A 16,537-nucleotide genomic window follows, 5' to 3' on the forward strand; every position below is an offset into this window, starting at 1 on the left:
TCATCCATCATTTCTGGAGTGCGATGGGGGTAAGAAGGGGCTGAGGTAGGGTGGGGCGTAGAATGATTCTGGTTTCCTATAAATCTGGTCCTGTCCCCTACATTTTACTGCAATACAGCGCCTGTGAGTATAAGCCCTCTGAATTGTGTTATGTGCCGTTTATTGACAGATAAATAGGTTGTGTTCATATGTAAGTATTGAGGCACAATTGAATCTTCAAAAAAGGGTTATTCCTCATCACTTCTGGGGGTGGCCATGACATTCCTGTTTTGGAGTTCTGTTTGCTTTTAAGACGGGTGAAAGTGCAAGGCAAGTGGAGGAAGAAATAGTGTTTTGCTCGGATAAAGGGGGACTCATTCTACAGAGGAGTTGTGCGGGTGTAGCTGAGACTGCTGAGCTTTTCAGACACCATCTTGGTTGTGAGTCTTGGGGGACCTGCTCCCTGCCTTTCAGATCTTTCTCACCTTGCCTAGGAGGGCTGGGCCCTGACTGACTGCAGCTGAGCTAAGGCAGCTGAACAGACCTTTAGGTTGGGGTATTGTTTAGCTGGTTTCAGTTCTGTTATTTCCCCATTTGTAAAAAATGTTTTAAATTGTTATTAATTCTTTTACCTTGTATGCTTCTAAATCTGAGCTTTTTATGGGATGTGCCTCAGAAAAGAGGAGCTGGAGAGAGCAGGAGAGGTCCCAATCACAGTAGTTCAGGGTAGGGGGAGGTATGGTGTGGGAGGTGGGGCAGACCAGGTAAGGGGCACAAGGCACAGACAGATGGTGGCTGTGCCATGTGCCAGTCCCATCTCCAACCTGGGGAATTGGCTTGAAATCAAGCTTCTTGAAGAAAAGTTGAGTGCTTATGCCAGCAAGCCCCACTTTTGACAGGAAGCCACATCTTCCCTTGCCCCACACGTTAGGAGTAGGACAGGTGGGCACTACTGGCAGGGGAACATGGTCTTGTGGGCCAAGTAAGGGGCCCTGACAGACCTAACTCGAGCAGCTGCTTTTCCTTTCAAAGGCCCTGAGGTTAGTCTCTGTCATTGCCACTTAAAAATGGTCAAGTAATAAGTCATGGAGTGACAACTCTGCCAGCCAGCCAGTTCTCTTTTTTTTTAAAAAAATAATATTTATTAAAGTTTTAAAGATTACAGAAAGAAAAAGTAAAAAACACCATTTTAAACAAAAACAATACAACACATCACAATAAGGAAGAAACAAGAATGAAAAAAAGAAAGAAAAAACAGAAAAATAAAATCCATTAAAAAAAACAAAGAAAAATACGAATCTTCCCAAACCTTATCTTTCATTAGCTTACCGTATTTTTCGTCCTATAGGGCGCACCGGCCCATAGGACGCACCGTTTTTAGGCACCCAAAAAATTTTTATTTCTCTCCCCCCAGCCGCAGCTGCCGCCCCAAGCCTTGCGCACACCTGCCCGAAGCACGGGGCACCCTCCGGAGGGCTCCGCATGCTTCGGGCTGCAGGCTGCCGCTCCAAGTCTTGAGCGCCTGGCGGGACCTCCCGCCGGGCGCGCAAGGCTTGCGAACACTCGCCCGAAGCACGGGGAGCCCTCCGGAGGGCTCCGCGTGCTTCGGGCGACAGGCTGCCGCCCCAAGCCTCACACGCTCGGCAGGACCTCCCACCGGGCGCACAAGGCTTGCAGACACTCGCCCAAAGCACGCGGAGCCCTGCGGAGGGCTCCGCGTGCTTCGGGCGACAGGCTGCCGCCCCAAGCCTCACGCGCTCAGCAGGACCTCCCGCCGGGCGCACAAGGCTTGCGGACCCTCACCCAAAGCACGGGGAGCCCTCCAGAGGGCTCCGCGTGCTTCGGGCGACAGGCTGCCGCCCCAAGCCTCACGCGCCCGTCGGGACCTCCCACCGGGCGTGCAAGGCTTGCGGACACTCGCAGGGGCTGCAGGCTGCTGCCCGCAAGCCTTGTGAGCCCGCGGGAACTCCCGCCGGGCTTGCAAGGCTTGCGGATAGCTTCCTGAAGCCTGGAGAGCGAGAGGGGTCGGTGCGCACCGATGCCTCTCGCTCTCCAGGCTTCAGTGAAAGCCTGCATTCGCCCCATAGGACGCACACACATTTCCCCTTCATTTTTGGAGGGGGAAAAGTGCGTCCTATGGGGCGATAAATACGGTATTTCCTTGACCTCCTCACACCTCCCTTTTTTGTATTCTAGTTCGATTATCTGTTTCAGCAAATCCTTTCCATCTTTTCATATTTTTGTCCTGTAATTTATCTTAATATAATGTAACTTTACTTTCCCTCCTTTCACCAATTAACAGTCAGTTTTTTCTTAATCCTTTATAACATTTCTGCTAAAACCACATAACATCATTCCAACATCCTTCTAACATTCATTAATTTTACAATGTTTCTGTAAATAGTCTTTAAATTTCTTCCAATCTTCCTCCACTAACTCTTCTCCCTGGTCTCAGATTCTGCCAGTCATTTCCGCCAGTTCCATGTAGTCCATCACCTTTGTGACAACCACCTTGGGGTTTTATTTTCAAGCAGATCCTTATATCTTATCCAAACATTAAACAGTGCTTTTCTGACAATATGGTTTTTAAACGCTTTATGTGCTTTGACCTTATCGTACCACAAATATGCATGCCACCCAAATACATTGTTAAAACCTTCTAAATCCAGCACATCAGTGTTTTCAAGAAGCATCCATTCTCTCAGCCAGCACCAAGCCAGTTCTCAACGCTCGGAAAAGCTCAGAGGTGGAGTATCTGTTTTGTTTGCAAAAGGTTCCTGGATTCTCCAAACAAAGCCTGGACCAGGCCCCTTTCTGAAGCTTAGAGAGCCCCTGGATATTAGTGCAGGCCATTTGAGAACTTTGGTCTCTGGAGCCCAATGTGTGTTGCTTTACTTATTTCAAAACATGGTATGCTATCCCTGCTGCATGTGGGAATGGTGGAATGGTGTGGGTGGGTGGCTCGTATTCTGAATCCTAGAGTTCTGCCCCCAGCATCCAATCCTGATGATATCACTGATACGCAGTCTTATCAATTTGATGTATGCCAGCTAGGATTATCACTGAGCAGGGCAAAGATGAGCTGTATTGGGGGGGGGGGCAGTTAGCTCTTAAAGCAACTAAGGACCTAAATTGGAGCTTAGGTACCCTGTTGTATCAAAACATAGTAAGAAAGGATGTTTTCATCACAGGTGTTAGTGCATGAGACTATAGCCACGTAAAAGTGCCACCTAAAGGATCCATGGCTGGTTTGAGCTTTTCTCTTGCAGCCCATTTCCGAGGCCACTGTTCAACATCAAGCATGATAGCTGCAGTAACTGTCAGTTTACTGCCTGTTTACCTAGGCAAATTGACCATTAAAATGCTGCAAAGTTGCATTTTCCTCTAGTTACCTAAAATATATATAAAGCAATTGCTCCCAAACCACAGCCATTTAATTTCTTTCCTATGGATAGGAGGGGCCCCCTAAACCATTGTAATGTAGAATCATAAAACTTCCTACTGTGTTATAGAAGCCATTTCCAAACTGATTTATTCTAAATGAGTTGTTATAATCAGACTTTCCCTTTTCTTGCAGGCATCAGTGTTTTAGGAAAGCCAAAGCCCAGATGCTCCCATACTTCACACTGATTACTTATCAATGCCATTTCCCAAATGAGGTCTTTGGCTTGCAGTATTGTCAGTAGGGGATGGATGGCGGTCGGTTGCAGGAATAAGAAATAGGAATGAATTATTTGCTGCTTCATGACACAGTTCCTACAGTGAAGGAGCCTTTCCAGAAGGAGGCAGCACCAGAGCAAATGCAAAGCTGGAAAAACTGCCTGAGAACAAGTGTGAGGAAGGGTCTGCTGTTTTGGCCTCCCCACCCCAATTGGCAACTTTTGCATTTTAAAAAAAAACCCCAACTGTGTGAATATTTGGTTGCATTTTTTTTCTTTTGGGACTGTGGAACTGTCCCCTAATTGGTGCTGAACAACTGCAGCTACAACTGCTGGTTGGGTGGAATCATGGAACTGGTTACTCATCCTGTTTAATGCCAAATGTGTAGACTGGGAAATGTTGGTTCTTCTTATTATTATTATTTAATTAACTCACCTACATTTTTCCATGTACCTTTCCCTGCTGTTGAAGTGGAGAGAACTCTCTTAAATAAATAAGTGCCCCTACCTTAGAAACACTGCCTAGTGCAGCTCTTCCTCGTAGCCATGGAGCTTTATCTTATTTCCTTTACTGCTAGATTTGCCTGGGAGAAGTGTGAAATCTAAAATGTGTGGGTCCCTTAAATCATATTCATGAAAATCTGGCATAATACTTTTATCCCTGGCCACCGGCCATACTGGCTGCAGGGTCTGAGAAGAGCTAAGAGTCCATCAACATTTGTAGAGCTGTAATAATAATAATAATAATAATAATAATAATAATAATAATAATATAAAAAATAACTTTATTTATATCCCACCCTCCCCAGCCGAAGCCGGGCTCAGGGTGGCTAACAACAATAAAATAGTACAACATAGATATTCCCTAGCCCTGGGTCACAGGGAAACTCAACCTCTTGGTTTCTTAGCACTGGGGATCACTTCTTCCCACCCTGCCATCTCATCTGTGGCAATTGCAACAGCAGTGTACAGAATGGTGGCACTCAAGTGTGATGACTTAATGCTTCCCCACATCATTTTCATAGAATCATAGCTGTGGAGTTGGAAGGGACCTCAAGGATCACCTAATGCAGGCACCCCAAAACTCAGCCCTCCAGATGTTTTGGGACTACAGTTCCCATCATCCCTGACCATTGGTCCTGTTAGCTAGGGATGATGGGAGGTGTAGCCCCAAAACATCTGGATGGCCGAGTTTGGGGATGCCTGACCTAATGCAACCACCTGCAGTGCAGGAATCACAGCTAAAGCATCCCTGACAAATGGCCATTCAACCTCTGTTTAGAAAGCACCAATGAAGGGGAGTCCACCCCCTTCCTAGGAAATCCTTTCCATTGTCAAAGAGCTCTTACCCTAAGAAAGTTCTTCCTTAATGTTTAATCAGAATCAGTTGTGTGCTGTAGGCTCGGGCTGTACATATATTCTGTTAATTGTAAAAACTGTTCTGGAATAGAGGCAGGGCTTCTCCTTCACTTCTTGTCCTCTTCTTCATGGAAGAGTCCATAAACTGGTTTCTAGGGGAGAGAAGGAGAGGTATTTAAAGTTTGCTGACATATTTGGTAGAATGCAGGAAGTCATAAAAAAGAAGTCGTCGTTTGGGAAGCAGCTCTTGAGAGGTGGTACTAATGAACCACATCTCCCAAATCTCTTTTTGAAAACAAAAACGGCAAGAAGTGATCAAGGGAAATTTGTGGGCTTAAGGTGGTTCCCAGGAAATTTGTAGGAGAAGCAAAATAATATGGGTATTGTGGGAAGCCACATATTATCAGCAACTGATTTTATCCCATATTGGTTTTTTTTCTTTGTGTTAGCTGTCCTTGCAGGCTGAAGGTGTGGGGTAAAATTTATGGGGGATTGAAATAAAAACCCAGTTGCACAGTTAACAGCATAACAAAATAATGGTTGACTTCCCAATCCTAAAGAAAATGCCTTGTTTTACTACAGTTAAAAATTCAACAGGGCAATGAATTTGCCCAGTATGGGAATTGTTGATGGACTCAGTTGGGGCCCCCTGAAAAAAAGGGAGGGGAGCTTTATGACAAGGGTGAAGAGCACCAGCGAGCCTCCAAATGTGGCTGGTCTTTGTAGCCCCCATCAGCACTGGCTAGTGTGGCTAGGGGGAAGGGGCGAGGGGATTGGTCAGCCTCCCACAACCACTGGAGGGCCAGAGATCCCATCCTGCCCTCCACTCTTCTAACTTTCCCTTACCAGGCAGGAAAAAGCAAATCAAAGCTACATTCACACTATGCACTGAAAACGTTATGAGACCACTTTAAAGAGCCATGGCGCCCCCCAAACCAAGATTTCTGGGAACTGTAGTTCGGGAGTTAGGATATCGCCCCCCTTCCCCCTTCCCAGGGTTGCAAATTGCAGAGTGGTTTAGCAATCAATCCCTTTTCGCAAGGAACTCCGGGAATTGTAGCTGTAGAGCCTCCTAACCATCCTCAGCATCTTAAACAAATTAAAGTTCTTGTACAGTATTCTTTTCTTTTTCGGGGGAGGGGGGAGCAGAACCAAGATTGGTTTAAATTTTAAAGCAATATGAAAACCAGTTTAACGCATGTCATAGATGTACTCCAAAAGCCCAGCAGGCTTTGGACTTTTCCTCTCCGTTGCTAGGTAACCGCTTCCCGGCTCGCACTTCCGCCTTGGAGGCTGCGGCGGACTGGCGCCCTGAGATGATGCCATCGGCCCGCGCGACTCTTTCCTCGCCGCTGTCTCAAAGTAAGGAAGGCAAGAAGACGGAGCGGACGAGAGTCAGCTAAGTCGTGGTGCCGCCGCCGCCGCCTGTCCCTCCCTCTCCTGAGAGTGTGAGGCGGGAGGATCCCGATAATGCGTGGAGGCGGGGCGGTCCCGACGGCGATGGTGTTTCAGCCCCTTTAGGGAGTTCAGGGCGCTGCACGTGGACCCGCTGCCCTCCTCCCCGTAGTGATAATCCCCACAACAGCCCTGCGGAGTAGGCTGGGCGGATTCGTCGGGGCTCGCCCGGCTTCTGCCTGCCTCGCCCCATTCGCCGCCCCCCCCCCCCACGCAGCCAAACAAACGGGTGAATGGATGACCGGCCCTTTGGGCAGCCTGGAAGAATTGAGGCCGCCTGCCTTTTGCACGGCAAAAAATGCCCCTGCCTGGCTACTGCTGATGACTGAGCTGCTCTGTGGGACAGCTTCCCAGCGCACCGTCCATGGGGTCACCAGAGCACCAGCCATTCTCCTGCTGTTGCTGAGTTTCCCTCCTTTGCCTTGTTCGCCAGTGTGAATGTCGGGCTTAAGGAAGGCCCTGCAGAGGGTGGCAGGAAAGATCTCTGTTTTGGTTAGTGGTAGAGCGTGGTCTGCAGGTAGCATCTCCCCCAGGTAGGGCTGGAATCTTGCCTGAAGCCTGGAGAATTGCTGCCAGTCCATGCAGGTGGGCAAGACGGGTCAATGGTCTGACCGTGTATTGGCCACCTTCCTATGTGTGATAGCTGACAGAGAAGCACGAGACATCGTTTAGGTAAAAATTTTAGGTAAATTCAGATGGAAGACCTTTGTAGGAATAGACGGTGCTTTTTTATAGGGGTACTCAAGAGTACGCAGTACTGGCACCATTTTTTTCTAGAAGAAAAGCATTGGTTAAAAGTGTGGCACTTACTGTAACAACATGGTAAGTACCAGCTTTACATAAAAGGTATAAGAGATTTTAGACTGATGTCTGTGTTTCATAGTGGCAGGCAGGGCCTATCCTGTGGAAGCAAACTAGCTTCAGAAATTGTTTGTTCTCAGCTGTGATGTCTGGAAGAAAGGATGCCCTATGTTTGAAAATTGTTACGATTTCATAGAAGCTGTGTGCTCTATCCCAACAGCATTCATTTCACAATTTAAAAACAGGGAAATGCTACCAGTGCCGTGCCATTTCATGTATTCTTTGCTGCTGCTGCTGCTGCTGCTGCTGTCTGGGCCCCCTCCTTGGCAGGTGGTGGCTGTATGTTGAACAAGCCACAGCTAGACCCATTTGCAGCAGTTGAGAATTCAAATCAAGTTGTGGCTACATGTGAGACTTAGAGGGACTGACTCCAAAACAGATCTCCCTGTCAACTTCGTGAAGCATCCTATTTCATCCCTGAGCTTGCAGCAAATGCATGTTAATGCTAAGCCACTGTGGCTTTAGCAAGCATCTCTGCCCATGTGAATGGTTAATAATATTGTTAATATTAATATTGTCTGTAGTGTCAGGAAAGCCCCAGGAAGGCCCGGAAGACTTTCTTGGGAGCAGTGGGAGCTGTGCTTACAATTCTCTGAAATGGTGCAAGCATTTTCTAGCACAGCCATCAATAATGGCATGAATATGTATGATGTTGCATTAAAATGATGCCCATGAATAAATTAAGCATAGGCAGATGACTTATGAAGGAAATTGTATCAAACTGTAGCAATTGTTAGGCATATTTCTTCCTTGGAGACTTTTGTTTTCTTGGAAGTTCTCAGGTTTCTCTTTGGGAAGAACTTTCCATTACCGGAGGGAGGGGTTCACCACTGAAAAGGTCTTTTCTGCAGGAATCACCCATTGCACCTCACTCAGGTCTCCCTTTGTTTTTAAGGACACCTACATCATAAGACGGGACACAGGTGGCACTGTGGGTTAAACCACAGAGCCTAGGGCTTGCCGATCAGAGGGTCGGCAGTTCAAATCCCCACAACGGGGTGAGCTCCCGTTGCTCTGTCCCTGCTCCTGCCAACCTAGCAGTTCGAAATTATGAAGTGCAAGTAGATGAATAGGTACCGCTCCAGTGGGAAGGTAAATGGCATTTCCGTGTGCTGCTCTGGTTCGCCAGAAGCGGCTAAGTCATGCTGGCCACATGACCCGGAAGCTGTACGCCGGGTCCCTCGGCCAGTAAAGCGAGATGAGCGCTGCAACCCCAGAGTCGTCCGCGACTGGACCTAATGGTCAGGGGTCCCTTTACCTTTACATCATAAGACCAGACCAGCTTCTCAGATTAGAAGCCACAGTCACAGAGTAACAAGGACACATGCTCAGCCAGAGGAACCCCAGCAGTCCGGCTGATGTAGCTGTGATTCCTGCATTGCAGGGGGTTGGACTAGATGGCTCTTTGAATCACTTGCAACACTATAGTTCTGATTCCGTGACTCCTAACTGCACTGAGAACATTTTAAGCTACTTGCTGCTATGCAAAGGTTAACTGGTTGCTGCAGCATTTAGAAATATAGTGGTGGAGAGGAGACGAATGGAGTAGACTGTTTGCAGGCTGGAAATGAATAACTGATTCATTGGTGGTAGTAAATGAGCCTTGATCTGATTTTAAGTGCACTGACAGTAGAATTTATTTTGCATTTAATTGCTTTCTTAAGCTGCTGAGGATGAGGTGGTTTTTAACCAAAAAATTACATAGGTTCCCACCAAATCATCTCAAATGGGCAGAAGACTCAATTATATTTATTGGGTTAAAAAAAAGCAAGCAAACCCATAGAGCACTGTATATAACTGGAATTGGTAGGGCTTTTTTTGTCATTTTTACCATAGCTTATATCACCTCTTTCTCTTCCCACTTCCCATTTTTCAGCAATGGAAGTACAGTAGCTGTGATTCCCATGCCATATAAACCATCTTGATTCGTTATTAAATTCTTTTTATTAATCTAAAGCACTACAAAGAATTTGAATGGCTAAATCAGGTGCTCAATAGTCATTTCCTCTCTGCTGTAGCGCTATAAATATGAGACTCATTTACGAGCCTGAGATGCCAGATGAGAAGGGTTCTGTCGGCCTTCATCTTTATTGCTTTGTGTTACGGCAAAATGGGGAAGAGGGTCCCCCCCCCCGATAAAACATGCCATAATGCACACTCTCTTTCTAGGTTCTTAAGTAAAATGCAACCCCCCTCAGAAAGCTCCCTGCCTCCTCGTGGCATTGGGGAAAACAAGACCTGTCCTTTGTGGGGTTCGGTTGCTGAAAATGGGATCTGGGCAGGAACAGCACAGTCTATTAAGCTGTTTTTAAAATACTTTGAGAGTTAGTCCATCCATGCAGGGACTCCTGAGATTCTGTTCCATAAAGAGGGAGAAGAGGCAGTGCAAAATAGATTCCCCTCTAATAGCCAGCTCAGGTGGTTGGAGGCCAAGAGGAATAGAGCACCAGGTTGAAGAGGAAAGTATCCGCATGCCGAAGTAAGCTGCAAGACATGCAATGGAAAAAAGGGGGCATTGAGGATGGGCCGAAATTCCTGTTTGAAATCCTTACACAATGTGCTAGCAACCTGGGGGGAGGCCATAAGGGCCTGGGGTGCTGTGCAAGAGCTGAACTCTTCTCAGGGGATGAGGATACACTGCACCCTTTTTGTTGCAGGTCCCCTTTCTGCTCATAGTGACACTGACTTTCCCAGTCCAGCTCAGAGTAACTGAGCCCATAGCATCTATCTGCTTATTTAAATTTATGCCACTTGATTGCTTTAAACAAAACAAAAAGCAGTTACCAAAAAGATAAAACATTAAAATCCAGGGGAAAAAATACAACAATACTTTACAACATACAAAAGTTAAAATACAAAAACAGATTAAAATTCACATCAGCTTTCTAAGCATATGGACAGGCTTATCAAAACAGGAATTCTTTTAGCAGTCACCAAAGAAATACCGGGAAAGCACCTGCTTGATATTAAGATACAGGGAGTTCCAAAGTACAGGTGCTTCCACACTAAATGAATGAGTTCTTACAAATGCTGACTGGGTATGGAATTCTGTTCAGGGGTGGGAATCACGAGGGTCCTCTAGTCTGACACGCTGCAATGCAAGGATGTTTTGCCCGATGTGGGGCTCAAACCCATCACCCTCAGATGTCTCATGTTCTATGAACTAAGTTATCTCAGTGGAACAGACTCCCTTGGAAGGTGATGGTCTCTAGTTAACTGGAGGATTTTAATCCGAGATTGAGTGGCCACCTGTCAGGGATGCTTTAGCCACGATTCCTGCATTGCAGGGGGTTGGACTAAATCAGTGTTTCCCAACTCGGGGCCATACGGCCCCCTAGGAGCCCCCAGGATATTCCAAGGGGGCCACAGGTGAAAATGCCATAAATGGGGGTGGGGCACAGCACAAGGCTAGGGGGCCACAGAGGGAAATGAGAAGTAAAGGGGGAAATCTTTTTTTTTTAATCCTGATTGACTGGCTATCTGCTTGGCCAATCACAAGTTGGCAAGAGGGTGGCCAACCAGGTCCTAATGCTCCTTTTTGCCACATGGGTTTTCTTGGAGCAGTCCTGGTTTGTTTCTGGAGGGAGAGGGTGATTGCTGAGCCTCCCATTTTGACCAGTAGAGCCTGCTGTCCAGAACCCCCAGGTCAGGTGAGTGCAGTGGTGGGGCAGCAATTGATAGGGCTGGGCAAGCCGGAGCTGCTTGTTGGTGCTTCCAGTGCTGGATGCGGTGGCAGCCTGGGCCTGACTCTGCAAGGTGCAGGGTGCAATCCACCCCAGCACCTAGTGGATCAGGGCCTTTGGATGTTGCCAAGTGACGCAGGGCCCGTCAGCCTGGCTCTGCAAGGCACCCGGTGAAATCCACCCCAGTGCCTAGCTGAGTGGGGTTGTCTGGTGTTTCTGACTTGCATCTAGTAAATAACTAAAGGTAAAGGTAAAGGTAAAGGTACCCCTGCCCATACGGGCCAGTCTTGCCAGACTCTAGGATTGTGCGCCCATCTCACTCTATAGGCCGGGGGGCCAGCGCTGTCTGCAGACACTTCCGGGTCACGTGGCCAGCGTGACAAGCTGCATCTGGCGAGCCAGCGCAGCACACGGAACGCCGTTTACCTTCCCGCTATAAAGCGGTACCTATTTATCTACTTGCACCCGGGGGTGCTTTCAAACTGCTAGGTTGGCAGGCGCTGGGACCGAGCAACAGGAGCGCACCCCGCCGCGGGGATTCGAACCGCCGACCTTTCGATTGGCAAGTCCTAGGCGCTGAGGCTTTAACCCACAGCGCCACCCGCGTCCCAGTAAATAACTAAGTCTACTCAAAAAAAAGGCACACCGAGTTCAGTGGGCCTTACTCCCAGGTAAGGGTGTGGGGGGCTATAGTGTTTTATCTAGGCAGCCAGGGCTTCTCTGAATGACAAGAGCTTTTTGCACCAAGTCAGCAAGGACCACTTTCTTTTTAAGATTCTCCCATATATACAGAACTCCCTGTGCACCTTTTGGACTGTATCCGTAGGTTTCCACCTCTGTGTCAAATAACTAGGGTCAATTAAGTATTGTTTACTTTTTTTAATACATAGAAGATGGATCTCCCTCAGGAGGTTCTGGACTCAACTTCCTTGGTGGTTTCTAAGCAGAGGTTGGATGGGCATCTGTCATGGATGCTTTAGCAGAGTTTGCTACATTGTAGGGGGTTGCACTAGAAAGATGATTCTATGTTTTTCTGTTTCAACAATGTTTCATTTTGTTTCTATCATTTTATGTAATTGTATTTTGTATAAACTATAAAAAATATAAATATAACATGTTCTATTTACAAATAAAACATTTAAATAGCTAACTTTCTACCAGTAGGAGGGAAGGTAGCATGGGTGTAGCCAGGATTTTTGTTAGGGGGCAGAACCTCAGATTTGTATTGATTTGTTACTTATGGGGGGCAGCTGCTCTCCCCTGCCCCCTTCAGCTATGCCCATGGGGTGGGCCACAGGAAGGAAACCAGGTCGGAAGGGAGCCATGGTCGGAAAAAGGTTGGGGAACACTGGACTAAATAGCCATCAGGATCTCTTCTAGCTCTACAGTTCTGTGATTCTATTCTTCTATGTTCCTTCCTCCTTCCAGAGGCAAACCATCTGTTTATACAACTTTTGTACTAGGACAGTAATGCTTTCTTCAGGTATTTTGAGTACATAGGCTTTAAGCATCTAAATCCAACTTTACCCAGTTAGGGCACGCAGTTAAGCAAAGTAATGGAGCTGGGTCTGTAAAATACTGGAAATCAGGTGACGCTAGCCACCCCATTAAGGAAACCATCAAGGAATAAACGGCACAGCAATAGGGCTTTATGAATATTTGGAAAAGACAAAAAAGAATTAATTATCTCAATCCTCAAGATCATTCAAAGCTCAGTGCAAGGGTGGCTAGAGGTTTGCCTGATGAATCTGGGAGGAGGAGGAGGAGGAGGAGATGATGAAGAAGAAGAAGAAGAAGAAGAAGAAGAAGAAGAAGAAGAAGAATAATTTATTATTTGTACCCCGCCCGTCCGGCTGGGTTTCCCCATCCACTCTGGGCGGCTTCCAACAAAGATTAAAAATACATTAAAATGTCACACATTAAAAACTTCCCTAAACAGGGCTGCCTTCAGATGTTTTCTAAATGTTAGGTAGTTGTTTATCTCTTTGACATCTGATGGGAGGGTGTTCCACAGGGTGGGTGCCACTACCGAGAAGGCCCTCTGCCTGGTTCCCTGTAGATTTGCTTCTCTCAGTGCGAGAACCGCCAGAAGGCCCTTGCCGCTGGACCTCAGTGTCCCGGCAGAATGATGGGGGTGGAGACGCTCCTTCAGGTATACTGGGCTGAGGCCATCGGAGCATAAACCAATCTGGCAGGTTGCATGGGGGAATGGCTTGTTCCCAGGAAAAACCCTCACCCCCACAAAAAAACCCTTCTCACCCTAGAAACATGGGGAAAGAAGTGTTGCAATGTTGAGGTCACATAACACTGTTTAGCAGCCACATTGCAGCACAGGTGAAAATAGCAACACCACATGCATGTCCCAGCAAACAATTTCCAGTGAAGGAAAGTGGTGGAACTGGAGCCCCTTTTCAAACCATCCACAGCATAACTTGTTACCCTCTCCTGCTGCCCCCAAACTTCCTGTGGGGAAAGGGGAGGCCATAAGAATCCCAAGATGAGTCCCCTTCAGGAGTCAGGCTCCAGGTGCTGCCTTGAACTGGCGCGTCTCAACCTGGCAACAAAGTTTTCAGTTCAGATCCCCAAAGCAGGGTGCCAGGAATCAAAATAGAAGTGTCTGGCTTTCTCCCATGGCTGCTGATGTCCCTTTGCTTTCATCAGCCTGGGAAAGGAGTTTTATTTGGCTGGGGAAGAGGGGCGGTCCTGGTCAGGAGCTGGTAGACTGAATTGATGTCAGGGGAGTCTAGGTGTATTCATCTGACTTCTTATTTTCTGCCTGCCTTGGAGTTGTGTGTCTCTTTCTTTGTGCCCACCTTGTACCTTGTATTGCAAGGGAAGTCAAGTTTGAATGAAATTCATTGCTTTAATTTGAAGTAAATAGGTAAAATGCAATAAAAGAAGTGTGTGTTGCACTTTCCAGTTAAGTATTGTTGCTAATGGGAATCCATCAATCACAGCAGATGTTCTAAGCGGCTGCTACCCCCAAGACCCTCTCATTGCAAGGAGTTGGACTACATGACCCTTGGGGTCCCTTCCAACTCTAAAGTTCTGTGATTCTATGCGGTGGAGATGATTCAATCTTTTCTGGCTGGTGCTTCCAGCCCTCCTCTGCCCTCTTGTGGGGCTTTGTCATTTCTAGAGCATCACTAATCCATCACGAAGGATGGCTTTGCCTTTGCCTTTCTGTGCCTTCTAAATCAAATTGTCAAAACCTATTTTGAAAAAACACCTTTGAAATGTTTTCTGTTTCTGGGCGAGAATTGAGACTATGACACGAGTGGGATCCAACCTCCCCACACTCACTTTCTGCGGGTGTTCAAGTCAACCCTCCTTGGAGACACCAGGGAGCAGGGTTAGAAACTCACAGCTAGGTCCCAAATGACTGCTTAAACCAAGGTTGTAGTCACCAAAATGGAATGTTTTGTTGTCATTTTTGGGCAAGATGGCTCTAAAGTCTTATTTTTCAAATGGTGGGCTGACTTTGATTGATTCTCAGTTAAACATCTGGCTAGTTTTGATGACAATCTTGAGCTAGGTTAAAAGCTCTGAGAACTTAAAGAAGAAAATTCACTTCATTCAGGGACAGTTCCTGTATATATTGACCTATTCCAAGCTCTTTTTCTTAGTGGTGACTGTTCCTGCTCAGGCTGCACAGAAAAAGCAATTTGGTTCCAGAAATTCATTCCAATTATGCAGATAAAATATAACTGAAAGAATTCTACAGGATGGGATATTAGTGTATGAAAATAATCCAGATCCAATGAGATATTGAGAATCATCCTGGCCGACTTTATGGGATTGGCAGAAATGACTGGCAGGATCCGAGACCAGGGAGAAGAGTCGGCGGAAGAAGATTGGAAGAAATTCAAGGACTATTTACGGAAATATTGCAAAATTAATGAGTGTTGAATGATGTTGGATAGAAATTAAGGGGTTTAAAGCTGTAATGTGATATGGGGGGGGGAAATAGGGTATGGAAATAGGTTAAATTTATGGATAAGGATTTGCTGAATTAACAATCTGAACTGGAATACAAGAAGGGGAGGTATGAGGAAGTCAGTGAAATATGTTATTGAAAAACAGGTATTGTGAACCTTATGTGTTTTTAAACTTTTTTGCTTTCTTCTTTTTGATTCTTTTTTTATTGTATTAAATTTGAAAACTTTAATAAATATCTATTAAAAAAAAAGAGAGAGAATCATCCTGGCACCCAGGCATCTTCACTTGGTCGCAAGTGGTCAAAATACAGGTGCAAAATGCAACTGGAGCCTGGCTAATTTCGAACACTGCCAGGGAGTCAACCTCAGTGGGCTTACTCTGGAGTAAACCTGGGTAGATATGTGCAGGGCACATGCAAAACTCTGGAGCAGAAAATGGGAATTCTGTGTTTTGGGGAGCAGCTGGTGTTCTGTCTCTCTCTCTCTCTCACCCCCACCCCGGCAGAAAAATACCTTGAGCTTTAGGCAATGTGGTTGCAAAACCAACTTCACCCAGCTCCCACCTCTATCCTGTACAATTTATTACTACTGCTGCTGCTGCTGCTGCTGCTGCTGCTGCTACTACTACTACTAATAAAATCAAGAGACCACTGGGCCTTTTACATATTAAAACATAACATACATAATATAATTGGGGCTTTTTTTCAGCCATAACTCACTGGAACTCAGTTCTGTCACCTCTCAGTTGGATGCCATTGCCATTATAAGAAAACAAGCGAAGCATTCATAGTGAGTTCTGGCATCTCTTTTTCTAGAAAAATAGCACTGAATATGATAATAGTAAAAGTGGGGGAGACAGCACCCATTCCATGCCACTTTCTCAGATGTCTCTGATGCAGGGATGCTACTGCAGGCAGTGGGAATCCTTAACAAACTACTGAGACTTACCTTCTGTAATGAAAAACCAGCAAAACCTTTCTCAAGGAACTGGAGAGGTTTGTCTAGGTACAGCCCCCTTCTTTCTCTCTGAACTACTGTGTAAGCTGTTTTCACTGTCCGATCCCACACCTGCAGTGTGGGAACAGAAACCTTGGCCTACACTGTGAGGTTGTAGGTCTCTTCCCCCCACTTTAAGCTGCAAGCAACTTTTCAACCTCGGAGCCCCACCATCAGCCCCTCGTGTAAAATTACAAAATCGTCCAGTAGCACCTTAGAGACCAACTAAGTTTGATCTCGGTATAAGCTTTTGTATGCATGCACACTTTTTCAGATACACTGAAACAGAAGTCACCAGACCCTTATATATAGTGGAAGGATGGGGTGGGGTTTTTCTCAGAAGGGTAGTAGGATATGGGTGATTGACTCAATGGGTATGGTAAACCTGTGGCTGTTAACGATTGCAGTTAGTCCTACAGGAAAAAGCAAGGGATAGTATGCAGATGACAAAAAATAGCTTTAGCCTATGTAATGAGACAAGAATCCAATATCTCTATTCAGACCAGGTCTCTCCATAGTTTTCAGTTTAGTAACTGAATAGAGATACTGGATTCCTGTCTCATTACATATGCTAAAGCTATTTTTGGACATCTGCATACTATGAGAG

The sequence above is a fragment of the Podarcis raffonei genome, chromosome Z (assembly GCF_027172205.1).
Source record: "Podarcis raffonei isolate rPodRaf1 chromosome Z, rPodRaf1.pri, whole genome shotgun sequence".
NCBI lineage: Eukaryota > Metazoa > Chordata > Lepidosauria > Squamata > Lacertidae > Podarcis > Podarcis raffonei.